We start from the raw sequence: 22,403 nt of genomic DNA on the forward strand, positions 1-22,403 counted from the left end.
ACTCCCGAATAAACTACACATCAAATCGCCTGCCTAGCGGGATGCCTGCATACCAACCCGAGTGAGACACTTCACGTTGCCCTCTCGCTCGTCCAGAGGCTGAGATGCGTGCCTCGTCCACACGCCTCGCCAGCCCACCCACCACGCACCATCATACCACCCCACCCACCACGCACCATCATACCACCCCACCCACCACGCACCATCATACCACCCCAACCACCACGCACCATCATACCACCCCACCCACCACGCACCATCATACCACCCCACCCACCACGCACCATCATACCAAACTACCCACCACGCACCATCATACCAGGCCACCCACCACGCACCATTATACCAGCCTACCCACCACGCACCATCATACCAGCCTACCCACCACGCACCATCATACCAGCCCACCCACCACGCACCATCATACCACCCTCAGTCCCATCCCTTTACCATTGTACTCACCCTCGTCCGTGTGAGGCCGTGGCTGTGCCTGGCGACCTATTACCGCCCACGCTACTAAATAGCCAGGCACATCGCTTCTCAGCGCGGTCTCAGTACATACCCACGCGTGCGCCGACCTCCCTGTCCCCGTGTTTGAATACATCCCACGACTGTATACGACCCATCGCTATAGGTACCTCACCATCCGCATACATCCCTGCCAAACCTCCATGTGATTACCCGCGTACTCACGTTTGCATATCCGACTACCTACTCAACCAACCATCCATCTCCTAACTCACCCAACCATCCACCTACTTACTCACCCCTTCCCCTATCCGATTACCTGCTCACCCACCCCTCGGCATCCCTACTCACCCACCCACCTACTCGCCCACCCACCTACTCACCCACCCACCTACTCACCCACGCACCTACTCACCAACCCACCTACTCATCCACCTACTCACCCACCCACTTACCCATCCACCTACTCGCCCACGCACTCGACTCCCTACTGCTCCCACGCACCCTGCCCACCATGGAGGGCCGCCCCGCCACGCTGCCCATCATCGTCCTGGAGCCGGCCACGGCGGTGGGGGGCTCCGACCCCGCGGCCGCCGCCGCCGCCAAGGCGCCCAAGCACCTGTGGCGGCAGGCGGCGCGCGTGCCCATGCGCGTCACCCGGCGCGGCAACTCGGACACGGGGCCCGAGCGGGGCCCGCGCCGCGTGCCCATGGAGCGCGGCCTCGCCGTGGAGGGCTTCCCGGGCGGCGGCGGGGGGCCCGCGCGCCCGGGACTCGCCGGGGCGCGCAAGTCGTGGCCCTCGTCTCTGCAGTGCCCCCCGCTCGCCAGGTGAGACGGAGTCCGCCGGCCTTAACACGACCGCCCCAGAGCCCCCTCCAGCACCATACAGTTCATGCACTGCCGTAGAGTTCATGCACTGCCGTAGAGTTCATGCACTGCCGTTGAGTTCATGCACTACCACAGCGTTCATCACATAGTGTACTCAATATTGTGGTCTGCACTACATCGTCGAGTCTCTGTACACCTGTACGCACCGCAACACCCCTCATATGGGCGCGTGTGAATGTGGTCGACTTCGCTGGACCCCGGGAACTCCGCGATGGCTAAGCACGAGGCTGGAGCAGCGGCCCCCGTCTCGGGCGTCTGGGGGCCGCGGGGCGAGCCGGGGAGGAGCCGGCAGCAGGGGCCCGCATCGCGAGGGTGATGATTTTAGAGCAGTCGCTCTCCTAGCCAACGTCACGGTGACCACCAGCATCGTTATCAGCAGCAACGTCGTGTCACGTGTCAGAGGTGTTTGTCCGTCGTTTCGCCTTGAACTCGAGAGTCTGCGTGTCTCTCTCTCTCTCATCATCATCACGGTGGCTAGACAATGTTAACTCTCTCGCCAGGTAGACAGGAGGTCGTGGGTTAGATCCCAGACACTGAGAGATGTTAACTCCCTCGCCTGGTACACAGGAGGTCGTGGGTTAGATCCCAGACACTGAGAGATGTTAACTCTCTCGCCAGGTAGACAGGAGGTTGTGGGTTAGATCCCAGACACTGAGAGATGTTAACTCCCTCGCCTGGTACACAGGAGGTCGTGGGTTAGATCCCAGACACTGAGAGATGTTATCTCCCTCGCCTGGTACACAGGAGGTCGTGGGTTAGATCCCGACCCTGACGCCTGCTGTGTATTTGGAGTCTGCGTGTCTCTCTCTCTCATCAGCATCACGGTGGCTAGGAGATGTTAAATCCCTCGCCTGGTATACAGGAGGTCGTGGGTTAGATCCCGACCCTGACGGCTGCTGTGTATTTGGAGTCTGCGTGTCTCTCTCTCATCAGCATCACGGTGGCTAGGAGATGTTAACTCCCTCGCTTGGTGTGCAGGAGGTCGTGGGTTAGATCCCGACCCTGACGCCTGCTGTGTATTTGGAGTTTGCGTCTCTCTCTCATCATCATCACGGTGGCTAGGAGATGTTAACTACCTCGCCTGGTATGCAGGAGGTCGTGGGTTAGATCCCGACCCTGCTTCTCTCTCTCCCCGTCGTCACGTGGATTTTTCTCCGGGTCCTCGAGGCTTTCCCTCCACGTTTAGAATCATGCGTTTAGATGATGTGGCTTCTATAAATGTCCACGTGATTATGAGACGCCACTTTGTTGAGCTCTCATTTGTGGCCAGGTCGCTTTTGAAAAAAGAGCTACGTAGTTCGGTGGGGCCTTACCTGGTGAAATAAAAAAAAATAGTATCAAAGAAAATGAGACACTCCCCACCTCTGCTGTACACTGTCATCGAGTCTGCGCGCCGTCCTGAAGCCGCCGATGCATCACCGGCATCCGACATGAAAGGGACCTGCGACTCGAGGCTGCCCCGGGGTCACCGCAGCGGCAGCGAGTTGCCGTGCCGTAGTAGAGCTGCCTTCGGCGTGGGCCGCTCCCTCCCGCATCTAGTCAACGACCCATGTCTGCGTATCCCAGTTTGCGGGTGTTGTGTTCTCCGTGTTTGTGCTTTGCAAGGGTCACTCATTCACCCCGGTTACTCGCTCAACGGCGGCCAGTTGCCTCCCTGTCACTCTTCTATCGCTCCTCTACTTGCCATGGTTGCTGTTCCCGTGGTCACGCGTCGATTTCTCTACCTGTGTCGACTTGGTCTATCAGACTCTGACTGCTTCGTCTCATCCACCACTGTACGTATGTCTGTTGAACTTCTTTCGCATCGTACGTAGCCAACATACTGCAGGTCACAAAAACACTCATCTGTTCACCCACGCATCTACTCACTAACTCACTCACTCACCCACCCACCACACTGCAGGTCACGAAACACTCACCCACTCATCTACTCACCCACCCACTCACCACACTGCAGGTCATCTCACTTCTCTCTCTGCTCTTTCCCTCGCGCTCCTCCACTACTCAATTCCCATCGTCGTCTCTTCACCGCCCTCCCCCCCCAGCTCTTAACAACAAAAACGTCGCTCAATTCCAGAAACGAGTTACACTCTCATTGATTACAGCATTGACAATAGCGCTGATTGTTGCCGCCTGCTTGACGTTTTGGGCCTGTGCTCAGCGATTGTGTAAATTAAAAAAATATATTCTTATGCACTGCTGTGTCTTGAGAAAGGCCAATCCAGGTTGCAGGTTGATGATTGTGTAACCGGCTGACAGGTCGAGAGACCAGGATGAGTCTCTCAACTCGCAACCTGGGGTCTCCGTCTGCCAGATTGCCACGTGGCAACGCAATGAACCGTTTTGGAACCTGATGGGGGCGCGCACGATGGCGCGAATTTGAATGACATCACCATGCATGGGATGTGATCGTGTCGGGTTGTTAGGTTTCAGAGTGAGCATCTGTGAGTGAGCCGGGCGATGAGGCGACTCAGAGACTCCGCTTGGAGCCGTGTGCACAGCGAGGCGCTCACCACCGCTCACACTCACTCTGGCTCACTCTGGCTCACTCGAGCTGACTCACTCCGATTCTCTCACTCTGGCTCACTCTGACTCACTCACTCGAGCTGACTCATTCCGATTCTCTCACTCTGGCTCACTCTGACTCACTTACTCACTCGAGCTGACTCACTCCGATGCTCTCACTCTGGCTCACTCTGACTCACTCACTCACTCGAGCTGACTCATTCCGATTCTCTCACTCTGGCTCACTCTGACTCACTCACTCGAGCTGACTCACTCCGATTCTCTCACTCTGGCTCACTCACTCACTCGAGCTGACTCACTCCGATTCTCTCACTCTGGCTCACTCACTCACTCGAGCTGACTCACTCCGATTCTCTCACTCTGGCTCACTCTGACTCACTCACTCGAGCTGACTCACTCCGATTCTCTCACTCTGGCTCACTCACTCACTCGAGCTGACTCACTCCGATTCTCTCACTCTGGCTCACTCTGGCTCACTCACTCGAGCTGACTCACTCCGATTCTCTCACTCTGGCTCACTCTGACTCACTCGAGCTGACTCACTCCGATTCTCTCACTCTGGCTCACTCTGACTCACTCACTCGACCTGACTCACTCCGATTCTCTCACTCTGGCTCACTCACTCTGGCTCACTCACTCACTCGAGCTGACTCACTCCGATTCTCTCACTCTGGCTCACTCTGGCTCACTCACTCGAGCTGACTTACTCCGATTCTCGCACTCTGGCTCACTCTGGCTCACTCACTCGAGCTGACTCACTCCGATTCTCTCACTCTGGCTCACTCACTCTTGCTCACTCACTTTGATTCCCACACCTCCGATTAACACGGTTGGCTATGCACCGTGCGAAATAAATTCAACACACACACATACATTCTCGGCTCACTCACCTATGGTGACTCACTCTGGCTCACTCACTCTGACTCGCTCACTCACTCTTACTCTCAATCACTCTGACTCACTCGCTCACTCTGGCTCGCTCATTTTCTCCCTGGCCCTCGCTGGCTCACTCGCTCAGCTTCGTGAGCGCGCATCTCAATCTCTGCTCTCTCTATCACACGTGCCACGCACTGCTGCTGCTGCTAAGCAGGCAGTCTTACGCGAGCAACATCTGTTGTTGTTGTTGTGACCGGCGACATTAACGTGTGCCGTGCCCACGCGCGCTCTGCAGCAGTCGTGCGTCTGGGGGAGAATCCCGCGCACGATGATAACCCTGGTGCCGCTTGTCACATCGCATCGTCGCCACCGCTTCCTCCGAGCAGCACCGCTCTCTCTCTCTCTCTCTTTGGTGATCCTCAGCAGCAGCAGCGATGGCCAAAAAGTGAAGCAACTCGTCGCACTGATTTCACCGCCCTGTCGTGACATTATAATCGCCGCCTTAGCTCGAGACGCCGCGCCGCCACCTCGCGGGGTCCGCTCGCTCTCGACGAGAGAGAGCGAGCGAGGAGGAGCCACAGGCGAGCGGGAAGGCAGCAACATGCACCCCCCCCCCCCCACAAGCTCTGCGATCCTCTCTATATAAAGGTATTATCGGCCAAGTGTCGTTGTGTTGTGGTCTGTAATAATTTCCTGGGACTTAAATATTTACAACTCTCATTGCGTCACTGGAAGATGAGTCGGTTCTTCTTTGTCGTACGGACTGATGTTGACGGAGGGGAACAGCTGTCAATTTACATGCAGGAGGTGATTGTGGGATAATGTTGGCATGAATGACTCAATACACAAAGTACAGTAAAACCTTGGATTGCGAGTAACTTGGTCTGCGAGTCTTTTGCAAGACGAGCAACATTTTTTAATAAATATTAATTTGATAAACGAGCGAGGGTCTTGCAATACGAGCAGCGTACGTATACGCTTTGTCTGCCGAGCGTCACGTTATCACCACTGATATACGAGTGCTTTGATATACGAGTGCTTTGGATTACAAACACGTTTCCGGAACGAATTATGCTCTCAATCCAAGGTTTTACTGTATGGTTATTGTTGTTGTTGTTGAGCCAGATAATTGCATGAGGAGTAGCAGCGTCCATCGCTATGGAGCTGCCCGCTTCGTGTTCATGAATCGGGCCTTGAGGCGTCGTTGTGCGTTCCCTGATTCCGTTACTGGGTGGTGACCACAGTCGCCGCACACTCCCGGAGAGCAGCTGGAGCTGCTGCTGCTGCTGCTTCTGCTGCTGTTGCCGTGGTTGGTGCAGTGGATGCGGTTCAAGGGTTGTGGCCAAAGGAGCCTCATTGCGAGATCGATGCCATGGGGATCTTCTGCATCGTTGGGTCTTTCGCGAAGGTGGCGTTTGTCGTTTGTGATTCCTGTGAACTCCGTTCGGCTTTCCAAGCTTCGTCACCATCGTCGGGGTCAAAGTCGTCTGCGATTCGCCAAGGGAGCCGTGTCCACGGCAGAAGCGGGCGCCTGGGATTTAGTGTTACATGTAAATCGGAGCGCGATGTTTGATCCGCAAATGAAATGCAGCATGCGCCGAATGAAGCGACCCAACAATTTGAATCTCACAATAATCATGATGATAATGAATAAGACAGCCCAGTCATTTTCCTCCTTGTGGGGAATGTTAATAGCAACAGAAAGAATGTAGACCAAATGTCTTTTGCCACGTATCTATCCCTCCATGTGTTTTTTACTCATCCCATCAGCCACACGGCTTCCTCCTGGGAGAGCATAATTTTAGCTGTATTAGTTCAACAACAAGCACATTCACATCCCATGACGCTGCTGATGGGATGTGTATCGCATGTTCAGCTTATTTATGCTGTTACCTATATTATCGACTGCGATGCGAGTGAGTATGTTGTGTTGTGTGTATTATATCGAGGGCCTTTGCCTGTCAGCACCAGACATTTCACCAGCATTGCTTCAAGTACAAGCCTGACTTTGCTGCTCATGAGACACTAAACGTCAAAACCATTCCAGAGCTTTTACTGCTGAAATGATGCACTCCCAGCGAGAAAGCCGTCTGGCTGATGGGGTGAGTATGAAAATAAACTTGTATTTTGTGCGTGACTGGAGAAATAGGTGCAGGAGGCGTATTGCCTGCTTCATCATTTTGCTCGTGGTAACAATAGTTTGAGACTTGGTTTATCCAGGCAAAGCCTCCAACAGTCCTTGAGGAATTTGACGAGGGTCCTACAGTGGGACCCCCCCCCCCCCCTCTACTTGGCCACTCGCATGCGTGAACGAGTGGGTCACCAAGTGAGTGACTGAGTCAGCGAGTGGGTCACCAAGTGAGTGACTGAGTGAGCGAGTGGGTCACCAAGTGAGTGACTGTGTGAGCGAGTGTGTCACCAAGTGAGTGACTGAGTGAGCGAGTGGGCCACCAAGTGAGTGACTGAGTGAGCGAGTGGGTCACCAAGTGAGTGACTGAGTGAGCGAGTGGGTCACCAAGTGAGTGACTGAGTGAGCGAGTGGGCCACCAAGTGAGTGACTGAGTGAGCGAGTGGGTCACCAAGTGAGTGACTGAGTGAGCGAGTGGGTCACCAAGTGAGTGACTGAGTGAGCGAGTGGGTCACCAAGTGAGTGACTGTGTGAGCGAGTGGGTCACCAAGTGAGTGACTGAGTGAGCGAGTGTCACCAAGTGAGTGACTGAGTGAGCGAGTGGGTCACCAAGTGAGTGACTGAGTGAGCGAGTGGGTCACCAAGTGAGTGACTGAGTGAGCGAGTGGGTCACCAAGTGAGTGACTGAGTGAGCGAGTGGGCCACCAAGTGAGTGACTGAGTGAGCGAGTGATTGAGCGAGCGAGCAGAATTTTGGGAGGAAACAGGAGGACCTGGACTAAGTAAACACGTGTGAGGTGACAACCCTCAGATATGCACGCAGAGGTAGCCAACCAGCTTGCCGTACATCCATCTAAGGCAGCGGTCCCCAACCTTTTTGGCAGCAGGGACCGGTTTCGTAGAAGACAAGTTTTTCACGGACCGGGGGCGGGGGGGGGGGTTCATCGTTGGGTCTTTCCCCCTTTTCAAAGAAGCTCTCCAGCGACGTTTGTTTTTACTCATTTTGGCTACTAGAGGTTAGCTTGTGGGATTAGCTTGTGGGGTTAGCTTGTGGGGTTATCTTGTGTGGTTAGCTTGTGGGGTTATCTTGTGGGGTTAGCTTGTGGGGTTAGCTTGTGGGGTTAGCTTGTGGGGTTATCTTGTGGGGTTAGCTTGTGGGCCTACCAACACTGTGACTGAGACCGAGTGCGCAATGCGGGAAAGAGGCGCGGACGGAAGTGGTAAATAATAAAATAATGGGGACGGGCCACGCGGGAACTCACCGCTCACCTCCTGCTGTGCGGCCCGGGGGTTGGGGACCCCTGATCTAAGGTAAGCCCGTTTATTGACGAATATCATCGTCTGTTGACGTGACGGGATGTTTGGTCATCGCTGGTGCCTAGGCTCAGAGGGGTCCGACTCCCTCCACTGGAGCCTCTCAGCTCTCATCCCGAGTGGCTGCGACGCGAGCCCAGCGCTATGGGCAGTGTCATTACCCCCACCCCCTGCACGTTGCTCACAGCCCCCCTACTCAGCTCGAGCAGTTGATTTAGAGAGCGAAGCGTCGTTAGAAGAGGCTTGAGGGAGACGGCAGAGTTGGCTCGTCAATCTGCCTGGGCAGCAGGGAGCCCAAGGGAGCTCCCCTCGTCTCACGCGCGGTCGGCACGCCCGAGCAGAGCGAACCAGCAGCAGCGCGCAGAGAGGTTTCGTTCTTGCAGCTGCCGCGCCGGGAGATGGAAATCCGTGCACTGCTGACCCGTCACACCGCCGCTGTGGCACCTGCCGTCGTTGTTGAGTCACGAAGAGCGAAGCGCGGTTCGGTTTCTTCGCTCGGGACATTTCGACACGCGCGGCGACACCGATATTCGCCGTTTCTCCTGTATTAGTGGTGTTTTTTTTTCTTTCTCAAAAGCAGTTTGCCCGGTAATGAAATGAAACAGATTCGAACGTCCCCCTCCCCCCATCCATTACCGTACGTGCCCTGATTGTCATTCGCCCGCGGAGGTGAGCTGCGCCAATTTGCAATCGTAGTTAAAACCGCACGTGGAGAATGCCACGCGCGCCCCAACGCTGAGAGGGGAGCGCATTCAGGAGGGGTGGGGGGGGGACGTGAGCGTGGCTTACAAGTGGCGAGCACTCAGCGCCAGAGCCACTCTGAACAATTGATCACGCGTGGAGTTATTTACCGACGCTGGCCGTGGGAGCGCGGTCAGGGCGCCGTTACGTCGATCCCGGTGGAGCGTGGCACGGGGTGGCCCCCCGCGGAGTGAGGGTCGCTGCGGGAGCTGCTGCCACGCGTGACGATTGCTGCCGGGATTTACCAGGGCGGCCGTGCCCTCCGCGGTGACGCCTCTCCCCTGTGCCTGCCCAGGGCCACCCACCCCCACCCTCTTTATCCGCCGCCTTGGTTGTGGTGCAGTCCCCTCATCCCCCCCGGTCTCCCCCTCGTCTCTCTGCTACTGCTACTATCACAGTCACCACAGCCGCTCCCTCATCCCCGACCCCCCCCCCCCGGTCTCCCCCTCGTCTCTCTGATACTGCTACCCGGCTGTATTCGTGTTGTGATTATTTTCTCAGCCCGGTCTGCGCACGTGCCGATCGGGAAATGCGGCTGAGGGTAGAGTCGCCCCGTGGGATGGGGCGACTCACCGGCCCGCTCTCAATAACCCGCCAGAGATGCACTCCGAGAAAATGTTTCCCCAACCCTCGCCAACCCCCGCTTACCCCTCTCCCCCATCCCAACAAAACCAAAATCCAATTTGCGGCAGATTTACGAAGACTCAATTAAAAACCTCTAGACTTAAGAATTTCAATTAACTGGCTTCTATTTTAAAGCGTGTCTGATTACAGTCATTCTAAACCGGGAAAGGTTTATTTTTTTTGCTTTTTTTCTTAATTCGAAGGGCGAATAGTCCGGCGGCGTGTGCCGATTGAGTGTTCGGGTGATTGGGTGAACGAGAGGAGCGGGCGAGCTCGGGCCAACTGCTGAAAATGCAGCAGCAGTGGCAGCAGTGGCAGCGGCCGCGATTCGCGATGGTGAGACGCGCGCGAGGCTTCGCGAAGGACAGAACTCGTCTACAAACGGTGGCGTATGACGTTCCAGACAGCCGTTCCGCGACGGGCAGACTTTGCGTTTGCTGCCTCTCTCGAAGGCGTCTTGAGTTAGCTGGTGACCCGTGGTCTCTTACTCTACACGTGAGACGCTACATCGTTTGACATGAGCACCTCGCGACAAGGACAGAGTGAGCATGCAATGTTGGGGCCGACGTTCTTCCATCAGTTCCAACCGCATGCCACAAGTTGGGTCAACATTTTTAAACGTTGGGCCTGGGTTCGACTCGTGACTCAAGCACCTTCACGAGTGTGTGAATGTGTACGGGAGCGGTGGGGTCACGGTTGGTGCGGCGCGCTACGAACCCGGCGACCCGAGTTCGATTCCCGCTCACGGCCAACACCAATGACGAGAATCTGAACTGGTCATGGGCCTCGACCTAGGTTCACTCGGCCTCAAATGAGTAACTGGTGTGGTGTGTAAACATCACCACTGGGGAGACAAAGGCGGCCGGGCGTGGTGTTGGCCACCCACCCCGTCGTGTGACGTGCCGGCCTTCATAGGTGCTCGCTAACAGCACTTGCCCCAACAGTCTGTTGATGCTATACGGGAGATATTTTGTCTCCCCCTGTTATGCACGGCTTTCCTCCGGGCTCCACCATTTTCCATCCTTAGCTAAAAGCAACAGCAACACCCAATGTAGTGACCGAAACATCCCAACGGTGCTCCAAAGTGGGGTCACGCGCAGCAGCAACATCGCTCCCCACTATTGCGAAAACTTGCCAGGAGCCTCCTGAAAAGGTGTCTTGAGACTCGGCGAGGCCTCATTGGGTAGGCAGGCATCTGCATGAACAGCGCAGTGCTGGCTCTTGGCGACCGCAAATCCGCGAGCGAGGGCACGTTAGCAAAACGAATGATGTCCCTGCAGCCGCGCCATTGCCATTCTTCAGTTTAATAGCACGCAGTGTGAATGGCAATAAGCCATTGATAATGTTGCTATGTAAATAATTATACTGCTGCAACATGAATTTCGCTCACGGTGCTTGCGAATCAGCCACAGAGCCGCGTGTACACATGTACCACGTGTGCGTGTTCGTGCAATTGGACTCTGTGGAGGAGGTTTGCGGGGGACGCTACTGGGCAGTTTCAAGCTAGGTGCACTTTGAGGCTGTTGGGTAGTTGGGGGGCAGTCGCCCTCCAGCAAAAGAGGAGGGCAGAGGAGCGACGCTCGCAACAACAAGTGACTAACACGTAGCAAGTTGGCACAGGTGAAGCACATCTCGGTCAGTCAACCCATGGCGCCTCGGTCTGCCCCGTGACCTCCTGCTAGGAGCTAGCCTTCGACACTTCACGTGGCCTCAAGGTGCACCGAGCCTGGCTCAAGCCTCCTCTGGGAGGGAGGCGAAATTCTTCAGCCTGGAAAACATCGTGGTACAAAGTGGGGATGACCCTGCCGAGGCTGCGGTGCCTCAAATATTGGAAGAAGTGGCCCCCTGTGAGTGGCTGGCTGAGGTGCCATCTGTTGAGGAAGTACTGAAGGTGATCCAGTGTCTGAGACCAGGAAAGGCACCGGGCAGAGATGATCTCCCAAGCGAATTGCTATGGGAGGGTGGCGTTTGTGCACAGACTGCCATACTTGACATCATAACAACAGTCTAGACCACTGGACGGGTTCCGTAGGATTGGAAGGATGCCCTGGTGGTCTCCCTCTTTAAGAAGGGGGACCGCACAGACTGTAACAACTCCAGGGGCATCTCACACCTCAGTGTGCCGGGAAAGGTCCTGGCAAAGATTAGTCAACATCGCCTTGCCAGGCACACTGAGGAGAGGCTTGCGGAGCCCTAATGCGGTTTCAGGAAAAAGGCGGTCCTGCACAGATGCCATATTTTCTGTCCGTCTGCTACAGCAGAGGTGTAGGGAATTCCAACAAGACCTACAGCTCTGCTTAATTGACCTGGTCAAAGCCTATGATACCATCAGTAGGCCTGGGCTCTGCGTTGTTCTTCGTGCTTTCGGAGTCCCTGACCCTCTGCTCACGAGCCATTCCCTGTACACCTTGGGGTATGACAGGGATGTCCTCTTCCTCCCACATTATTTAACATCAATTTGACCACGTAGTTTGTGAAGCCTTCAATAGCTGTACCGGAGGAAATTCCATCTGGTACATATACAATGGGAGGCTGATCGATGCCCGGGTGTGGTCAAGGGATGGCTCCCCATTGCTCAAGCATGTTATGTATGCCGATAACCTGGTAATTGCAGCTCACTCAGAGAAGGAGTTGGAGACACTGCTGCTGAGACTGGAGCGTGCCACTAAGAGGTGGGGCCTTACCATCAGCCCCAAAAAAATAAGTACCTGACTGGGTATTTTGTACCATCGGACACTCCACCCCCACAACTTCAAATTGGTGATAGGGCAGTTGTGGAGAGAGAGGAGAGTTTCCCATACCTGGGCAGTGTGCTCATGACCGGCTCCAGTTTAACAGCAGAGGTCTCACTGAGAATCAGTCGAGCGGCATTATCTTTTAATCGGTCGCGTAACGCTATGTGGAAGCTACCTGGTCTGTCGCTCCGCACTAAGCTTCAGGTCTTCTCGGCCACGGTCATTCCCTTCCTTCTCAACATTTGCGAAACGTGGACCCCCTTAATGGAGCATCTTCGCCGGTTGGAAACATTTAGGCTGGCCTGCCTACGATCCATCCTGGGTTTAACCAGGCTGGATTGTGTGAGGAGCTCACAAATCCTTGAAAGACCTGGGCAAGGTCCCATCGGTGAGCTCTTCCGAAAGGCAAGGCGGCGTTGGCTGGGTCATGTAGCCCGCATGCCCAGCCACCGCATGCCGAAACAGCTTTTGTTCGGCCGGATCGAGGGGGGTAAACGGGCGCGGCACGGGCTAGAGAAGAGATGGAGTGATGTGGTACAGGAGGACGTGGAGCTGAGTGGACTTGCCGATGACTGGTACCAGCGGTGTCAAGATCGGCTTCTGTGGAGGAGGCTCGTGAAGGACGCTGCTGGGTAGTTGGAGGCAGTCGCCCTCCAACAACAACGGAGGGCGGAGGAGCGACGCTCACAAAAACGAGCAGAGCGCCGGGTGGCTAAAGCACAGCAAATTGCCACAGTAGGGGGCACAGGTGGTGCATCAGCCAGTCATCTCAGGCAGTCGACCCATGGCACCTGGGTCTGCCCCGTGACCTGCCAGCGGGCGTTCGACGCTTCACGTGGCCTTAAAGTGCACATAGCCTGGCACAAGCGTCGTGGTGACGTCACCGCCACTTCGTGGCGAATGGCGGTTGTTGTGTGTCAGTGTGGGGAACGGTAGTGTAGCGGTTAGCACGCTGTGCCACGAACCTGGCTACCCGGGTTTGATTCCCGCTCACGGCCAACATCAGTGACGATTATCTGAACCGGTCCTGGGCTTCCCCTAGGTCAGCTCGCCCACAAACGAATACCTTGTGCGATGGGTAAACATCGCCACTGGGGAGACAAAGAGGGCCGGGTGTGGTGTTGGTCACCCAACCCCTCGTGTGCCGTGCCGGCCTTGAAAGGTGCTCGCTAACAGCACTTGCCCGTACCGTCTGTTAAAGCTATACGGGGGATCTTTGTCTTCGTCTTTATGATTGTGAGCTCGTGTCAATTTATTAAAGCACTGCAAAAAAAAAGTTGTCTTTTTTAAACATTCGAAACGTGTCCGCCCTTCCAAAACCCTTCAACCCACTCGAGCGAAGGACAAGTGCGTGCGTGGCCACGGATTCTACATTCCAATGAACGCAGGCGCGTCGTCCTATGCGTGGCTCGCGTGTTGCGCCAATGAGCAGCAGCGAGACACTCGCAGGGCAATCGGGGCACCGCTGTCGACACGGCACGCGACAGATTCCATGTGGAGACTGCGACAGCGTCGGGCGTTTTTTTCGCCGAGTTAAAGTCCACGAAGCAAAGATGATCTGTTTCAAGGGCGACTCTGCAGCCAGACATCAACGCATTCCACAAAAAGACGACAGGGAACCCTGGATTGCCGGATCCCAGATAGCCGAGTTCCGAATAGCCGGAATATCGTAGTTTTTATTTTATTTACTTTCATTTTATTCTATCTACGTAACTTTACCGAAAGAACCAAGAATATGAACTCCTGCCGTCATGAAAGTTTTAAGTAAAAATTTACGTGAGCACTGTCTAAAGAACGCATTATCTCCTGTGGATACGTGATTTCTATGAACAAAAGGAAGGAGCCAGCAATGAGTTCTCCTATAACCGCTGCGATTACGAATTTGTACATGGAAGACTTTGAAGCAAACGCTTCTAGAACACTAATAACCTTCTGTTTGGTTTAGATGCGTGGATGACACATTGGTGGTCTGGCCACACAGCAAAGATACACTTAATGCATTTTTTTAATCATTTCAACTCGTTAAACCCGTCCATCCAGTTAACCATGGAAGTGGAGGTGCATAACACTCTCCCATTCCCGGATATTTAGCTTGGATACGGCCCAAACGGTAAAATAACACACAGCATTTACCAAAAGAAAATGAACACTGACGCCTATCTGAATGCAGTAGTACACCGAGGGAAAAAAAGTATTTGATCCCCTGCTGATTTTGTACGTTTGCCCACTGACAAAGAAATGATCAGTCTATAATTTTAATGGTAGCTTTATTTGAACAGTGAAAGACAGAATAACAACAAAAAAATCCAGAAAAACGCATGTCAAAAATGTTATAAATTGATTTGCATTTTCATGAGGGAAAAAAGTATCTGACCCCTTCTCAATCAGAACTATTTATGGCTCCCAGGTGTCTTTTATACAGGTAACGAGCTGAGATTAGGAGCACACTCTTAAAGGAAGTGCTCCTGATCTCAGCTTGTTACCTGTATAAAAGACACCTGTCCACAGAAGCAATCAATCAATCAGATTACAAACTCTCCACCATGGCCAAGACCAAAGAGCTCTCCAAGGATGTCATTAAAATGAAAATCAATTTATACAAATATTGACATGCGTTTTTCTGGATTTTTTTGTTGTTATTCTGTCTCTCATTGTTCAAATAAACCTACCATTAAAATTATAGACTGATCATTTCTTTGTCAGTGGGCAAACGTACACAATCAGCAGGGGATCAAATACTTTTTTCCCTCACTATACATCATCACTCGCACAGAAATCCTCTCTCATCAAGACGCTCATACATCGGGCTAAAAAAGTGTCAGATGGTGGAAGTCTGAGGAGTGAGATTAAATATGTTAAAGAAGCACTGCAATTAAACGGTTACAATGATGCACAAATCAACAGAGCACTGAATGCAAAAAACAAATCAAATTGCATAAGCATTGAAACTCATAAAGCAATTTAAACTATTAAAATACCGTACATGGCAGGAGTAACTGATAAACCAGCCAGATTTTGGAAAAAAACAAAACATTCGAGCGAGATTTTGATACGGTACATATAATAGAAAAACGAATATCTGGTAATAAAAATGTATTACCGAAGCTATCAACAGAAGGTGTGTACTGGATAAATTGCTCCTGTAGAAAATGCTATGTTGGTCAAACAGGACGAATGATCAGCATGAGACGAAAAGATCACCAAAGGAATATGAAATACTCCCAAACACAACTGTCGGCAGTGGAAGAAACGCGTGCCAACAAGAACACTCAATTGATTTTGATAATGTTGAAGTTATGTGCAAAACGAGTTACTACTGGCCAAGACTAATTAGATAATCTATCGAAATTGTGAGAAATAAAACATAATTTCACCGTTCTGATAGCGCAAAATTGGACGCGAATTATTAAGTAATACTACACCGTTTAACTGCATGCCTGTGAGCAGACAATTACAGGTATTGCGATTTCTTGTACCCAAAAACACAGCAGGATGTACATGCGTGGTGTGCATGCATAATGTGCATGCATAATGCATGTTGTCTACCATATGAATAACCCAAGCGGTAATGAATATCTATTATAATGTATATGCATACATTACCCTCCCCTCGCCCCTATGGCCTTCGCACCTGATTGGCTCACAAGTAATGACATCACATTTACCCCCTATTTTTAAGACCGAAACAGGAGGAGGATTTCTCCACAACTGTGGCCGTCGCCTGATGATGCTGGTTGTAATTACCAGCAAAACGTCATGGTAATCGAATTGTAAACGTTGTGCGTTTATTCTCCAACACACCGGTGTGCTGTGTCGGGGAGACTGCCCCCCTTCTCCCCATTCTCCTGTGACCCACCGTTCTCCGGCTCTCCCCCCCTCGCTGCTGCCCCTCGTGGCATGATTTAAATGGCTGTACTAGCCACCTTGCAAATACACCGCTGTGCCCTTCTCGTACACGCTAACCACGAGCTGCACAGTGGCGAGAGTACCCACGCGGGCAGAATACACAGGACACCACAACGCGCAGGCTAACAAGTTAACGTGCACGGCGAACGCGCACGCGCAGGCATAATATGCCACGGCGCGCAGGCTCACCACACCACGCACCCCTCTCCGTATCCGCAGAGACAACACGACAAGGTTTAATGTCTGCTGGCGATTTATTCTCCGCTTAATGAAGTTAATCTACCCGTGCCAGTGTGGGTCAGCAGGGCAGGTCTAACCTATCTCCCAGCGGTCTAGGACCCAATTTGCCTGGTCTCTCCCTACTCATTCTCCTTAACGGATATTTCCCCCTCGGCCTTACCTCTCTCCTCCGTACTTACGATCCGCTCTCAAGGTGTTGGAAGTCGCGGAGAGGCTGCACGTGCCTTTGGCTGGGAACTGGACCTTGCTGCTCTGCGACCCGTCTCACGGACGTTCGAGTAGCAGGGGACGATGATTCCTCGGTCCCTCACTCCAGAAGACCCCGAACACAAAGAGAGAGCTTGCTTCTCATTTTCGTCCCTTTTTATCCCCCTACTTCAAAGCTAACGCGCCGCGAACCCGCTGGCCTCTCGTCCAATCCGGAGCCGCGGATTTCCCGCTCTTGGTCAATCGGATTATCCCCCTCTCCGACGCCCGCCCCTCATTGTTTACCCAACGTGTGCAAGTTCGAGGTCACTGCACACATCGTGCGACGGCGAGGGCCCCTCCCCTCCATTGTTTAACCAAGTGCACGGCATCCTCTTGTACCGCCCCACCCCCCTCTTGCCTGCCGATCCGCGTGTGCCTTGGGTGTTTCCTCATTGCGGTTCTCAGTGAGTTCGCCGTGGCCATACAATTTTAAGTTAATCCACGGCGCCGCAGTGTCATTCGGCCTGGGGGGGGGGGGGGTCTGCCAATTCCCTGGCCTGAGAAACCGTGGAGCATCCCCACGAGGGGGGCCCTCGGGTAGGTGACCCCCCCCCCCCCACGAGGCCCTACGTGAGTGCGTGTGTGTGTTCATGTGGGGGGTGGTGGGGGAAGCGCCGTGACCCCCGCTGCAGGCACGGCTCCCACGGAGCGGCTTCGCTGCCGTGGCACCACAGCTCTACTCGTCACGAATTGCCGCGTTCTGTTCACGTGACAAACTTTACTCATTGGCTGTGTCGGATGGTCACGGGTTTCACGACACATTTATATTTACGCGATCTAACCCAAAAACCTCTATTATGGATCTTTAAGGACCGCTTCGTGACGTTATCTATCAAAGATCACCGTCTCTTGTTCACGTGCATTGCGGCTCTTCGAATACAGTGAAGGCTGTGCTGCGCACAAGTTCTAAATTCGCGACTTACTAAATGTTTACTAATTCCCTATTCGTGACCTGCCGGACTCCAGTATTCGCGAGTGTTGCATAGTGCCAGATCACCGACACCCGGGAGGTGCGCGCAGAATGTTACAACTGAAACTGCGAGGATTAGGCGCGCCACCTCGTCTGCCCGCTTTGTTCTCAGTCCAGCGGTAATCCCACTCTGTGCATTTCTCGTCTGTAAATACTGTACTCACGGTTTACTCGTTTATAAATTTTGGTATAAACGAGTCGACTGAGGTCCACAGAAGAGAGCGTGAATGCAATCGGGGGATGTTCTGCGGTGAATGCTCTCCGCAGTGTTAGAATGATAACAACTGTGCGGCGTTGTTATCAAATGCTTGCATCTCCCGATGAGTCATCTTCCTGAATTCCTCACCATCACCATTCACCTGCATTGTCATCAAATCATCATCAAATGTAATTAAAACACATTGTTCTGAACAATGTATAATTTATCTATTGCAGTCATTGTTATGAAACATTTATCATTCCGCCCATTGTTCACTCGTACACTGAACGTAACCCCGTTTTTTCTTATTGGAACAAGTTTTCTGGATTCGTGATTTCTGCATTCACGAGTGTTTTCAAGAACGTGGGTGGGGTCACTAGGGGGTGGGGTCACTAGGGGGTGGGGTCACTAGGGGATGGGGTCACTAGGGGGTGGGTAGGGTCACTAGGGGGTGGGTAGGGTCACTAGGGGTGGGTGGGGTCACTAGGGGGTGGGTGGGGTCACTAGGGGTGGGTGGGGTCACTAGGGGGTGGGGTCACTAGAGGTGGGGTTACTAGGGGTGGGTGGGGTCACTAGGGGGTGGGGTCACTAGGGGTGGGTGGGGTCACTAGGGGGTGGGTGGGGTCACTAGGGGTGGGTGGGGTCACTAGGGGGTGGGGTCACTAGAGGTGGGGTCACTAGGGGTGGGTGGGGTCACTAGGGGGTGGGTGGGGTCACTAGGGGTGGGGTCACTAGGGGGTGGGGTCACTAGGGGGTGGGGTCACTAGGGGGTGGGTGGGGTCACTAGGGGGTGGGGTCACTAGGGGGTGGGTGGGGTCACTAGGGTGGGTGGGGTCACTAGGGGTGGGTGGGGTCACTAGAGGGTGGGGTCACTAGGGGGTGGATGGGGTCACTAGGGGTGGGCAGGGTCACTAGGGGGTGGGTGGGGTCACTAGGGGTGGGTGGGGTCACTAGGAGGTGGGGTCACTAGAGGTGGGCGGGGTCACTAGGGGGTGGGTGGGGTCACTAGGGGTGGGCAGGGTCACTAGGGGGTGAGTGGGGTCACTAGGGGGTGGGTGGGGTCTTTCGGGGTGGGCAGGGTCGCTAGGGGGTGGGTGGGGTCACTAGGGGTGGATGGGGTCACTAGGGGTGGGTGGGGTCACTAGGGGTGGGTGGGGTCACTAGGGGTGGGTGGGGTCACTAGGGGATGGGGTCACTAGGGGTGGGTGGGGTCACTAGGGGTGGGTGGGGTCACTAGGGGATGGGGTCACTAGGGGTGGGTGGGGTCACTAGGGGGTGGGTGGGGTCACTAGGGGTGGGTGGGGTCACTAGGGGGTGGGGTCACTAGGGGTGGGTGGGGTCACTAGGGATAGGGACGGCTTCACGACGACCACCGAAATCCCTCTGAGAGCAGCAAGATACAATATGAGGCATAACTTTCCCAACGTGGCTTTAGCACACGTGTGTTTCAGCTATCCTTGTAAACCATTCACAAACGAGGTCTGTTTCCCGGAACATTGCCGTGATGTCTCGGCTCTCCGAGGCTTGGCGCGGCTAAGATGCTCATCTCTGTGTCGACAAGTAGTGCCCTGAGAAGTGCAGCATCCGTTGGAAGGCGCTAGCGAATCGACTGTGAGATCGATGTATTTACCAGGTATATCTGTGTGTGTTTGTTTTTATTGTTATAATGTAACACACTCGACACACACAACGGTATAACGCAATTGTTCACACATAGCCAGATTCATCTCGCCGTCCATTTGTTGAGGAAGCGAGTCATACAGGCGCTTAGATAGCGTCCCATTAACGTTAACGTGACAGTGTTAGGGGCGAGCGTTGTGTGGGAGCGCCGTAGTGTATGTTTGTACGCACTGTAAGCAGCCAACCGTGCTAATCGGAGATACAGGGGAAGGACAACAAACTAATCGCACAAATGAAGACGGGCATTTTGTGTTGAGGTGAAATTGAGAACTGTGATTATGATTACTGTTGTTACATTGTTGTTATAGCTTTATTTTGGTGATTTGAAAACATATGGTTAATCTAAATTGTCTTATGGTTGTTGTTGGCTTGCACCACATTGATTTTTGCACACAGCGTTTTAATACGTTTTTTTTGTGCGTGGAACATTTGCTGGTTTATTCCAGAATGTTTCTGTTACGCGTTGTCGCTTCAAGATGTTCTGTGTTCAAATTTAGTTTGTTGTGGTTGCACCCGACTTAAGAGCCGCATGGCTCACAGGGCTCTACCTAATAAATGAAACTTGAAAGAACTAAAGAGTGTACACACACAGGACATGGAGAGCCACTCAGCACCCTTTAGTACAATAACAAGGGCGGAAATATGTCGAATTACTTAAACAAAGAGGGAGGGGTGATCATTTCGGACCAGGGGTCATGCGTTCCCTCCAGTGACGTCACGAGCAGCTCATTAGCATGCGGCGCGGCTCGGTTTTCCGTGTCGGAGCGGCGCAGAGCCGAGCCGCGCCGCCCTCCACTCCACGACGCCAATTCACTCAAGAGCATTGACATTCGACGTGCAGTCTTCGAGTGAATTGTCGAGGAAAGTTGCAAAGTTATATAATAACGATACCCAGTGCCGGATTAAGCTAGTGCGGGGCCTGTAGCATGATGTTATAAAGGGGCCCTAAATTTAAAAAAACACGTAAATATTAAAACACACATTTTTCAACTTGCATTCATTTGCTATACAGCCAGATTGTACAACAAATCGCTAACCTTCAACACCAAGTCGTTCTTAAAAGTTGAAGGCGGTATAGTACTATAGTAATAGAGCAAGTGCAGAATCACGGATCCGGAATTGATAGCTTGAAAGCATTTGGCTCGGGGCCCTGGAAAGTGTGGGGCCCGTAGCTACTACAACATATAGTAGTAGCTACACAAGTAGCTACATATGTGTAGTAGCTACACAAGTAGCTACTACACATATAGTAGTAGCTGCACAAGTAGTTGCATTTGTAGTAGTAGCTACACAAGTAGCTACATATGTAGCTACATATGTAGCTACACAAGTAGTTACATATGTAGCTACTTGTGTAGCTACGAGGATAATCCGGCACTAACGATACCAGCAAATTGCTCCATTGAAAGTGCACGTGGCACTTTGCTTCTGTGCTGGATATGGACTCAGGTCCATTAAGATGTTGCTGAGTTAACTCCGTGAAGTTCAGGAGTTGTGCTGCGTGTCGAGCTTGCAAATTGCCGTAACTGTTGCACAATTGAATTATAATGAATGCAGTTGTGCACGACCGAATTATTTAATTATTTACATCCCCCCACCCCCTCAACCCCAACGCCCCCTCCCACACGCGCTCGATGGATATTTAATTATTTAATTGTTACTCACACCCACCCCCCACCTGCTCAGCCCGCTCAGCCATTGGCTGTGTGGCATCACGTGACCACTGCGGCGCCGAAAGCGATGGTGGCACGCCACGTGCTAGCGATGTCGTTGCCGAGCGTCTCTCGAGGGCACGCGCTCACAGCGCCGCTGTCCTACTCAGTGAACCGCAGAGTTCGCCTCTTATACTTTGGCAATGGGGTTTGGCGGGAAGGGGTGAGATGGAGGGAGGGTTTCGGTGGAGAGGGGAGGCGCCCCAATTCTTGGAACGACACAACGAGAGTTACAGTACTGTACAGCAACGCTGTGAATAACGTTCTGACTTGGTGGGGATGATTTTGCTCGTGCAATTGAGCAATGTTTCCAATATGGCACACAATGGCCTTGTTTTTCAATGACGTCCGGAGATTTTTAATGCCCACTATGACGCAGACGGTGCATTGTGTTTTTTTTACGGTCCGTGTAACTGCAGTAATAACCCGAGCGGCCTGCTGGACCCCAACCATGAACCGCGGCTCTCGTAGCAACAGTCTTGTGGCCTCGGGGAACAGTGGGCCCCGCAGCCCACGTGGTCCTGACTTACATATCCAAATATCTAGAAGTATCTGTAGTGACTGACTCAGAGACACTAAGAGTAGGAGGCACTCTGTTTATTAACAGCCTTAACAGTTCACACAAAGTAACTACAGCTCCCAGTCAGGACAGCTGGCAGACTGCCCGACTGACGACGCCGAGATGGTGAAGACGGAGACTGCGGCGAAGACTCCAGCAGCACGACGAGGGGATCCCACTCCAGGCGACAGCCCCGAGCTCTCGCATGGGGCCCCCTTTTATCCTCCCAGCGTGGCCTCGCTCCGCCCCAGCCATGCCACCTTTCTAGAACCTACTAGCGGGTTCCCGGGCTCCCCCCACGTGCCCCCTCTGTAAGCTTTCCCCTACATCCCTCTCTCTGTTCTATTACGTGACCTGCTGTCAATCCGGGCTGCTACTGCAGATCCCCTTCCCTACCAGCAACAAGCGCTATTCTGCTAAGTGACTGATTCTATGTCACTACATATCTCAATCAGCTCAAGCCTCCCGTAAATCACGTGACTTCCATGGGGCCACCACCACGCTGCCACGAGAGTCACTCGCTGCATCTGGCCCTTGGGGGAATATTGGATTTTTTTGTTTATGCATTTAGTTTTGTGTACGCACATCC

At 53.3% G+C, this 22,403-nt stretch overlaps 1 protein-coding gene across 2 annotated transcripts in view; it reads left to right on the plus strand.

The window, feature by feature from the left end:
- The first annotated feature begins 1,182 nt into the window (after positions 1–1,182).
- The window catches only part of LOC116952005 (3',5'-cyclic-AMP phosphodiesterase 4C-like), a 315,456-nt gene continuing 294,235 nt past the window's right edge, over positions 1,183–22,403 (plus strand). Inside the window, exon 1 of one of the 2 annotated variants that reach the window (XM_076074008.1) lies at positions 1,183–1,296. The gene's annotated coding sequence lies outside the window, so the exon portion shown is untranslated. The remainder of the gene's footprint in view (positions 1,297–22,403) is intronic. The other variant, XM_032970979.2, reaches the window with a different exon arrangement.

Source organism: Petromyzon marinus, chromosome 44 (genome assembly GCF_048934315.1).
Source record: "Petromyzon marinus isolate PM22_M1 ecotype Great Lakes invasive population chromosome 44, UKy_Petmar_22M1.pri1.0, whole genome shotgun sequence".
Taxonomy (NCBI): Eukaryota; Metazoa; Chordata; class Hyperoartia; order Petromyzontiformes; family Petromyzontidae; genus Petromyzon; species Petromyzon marinus.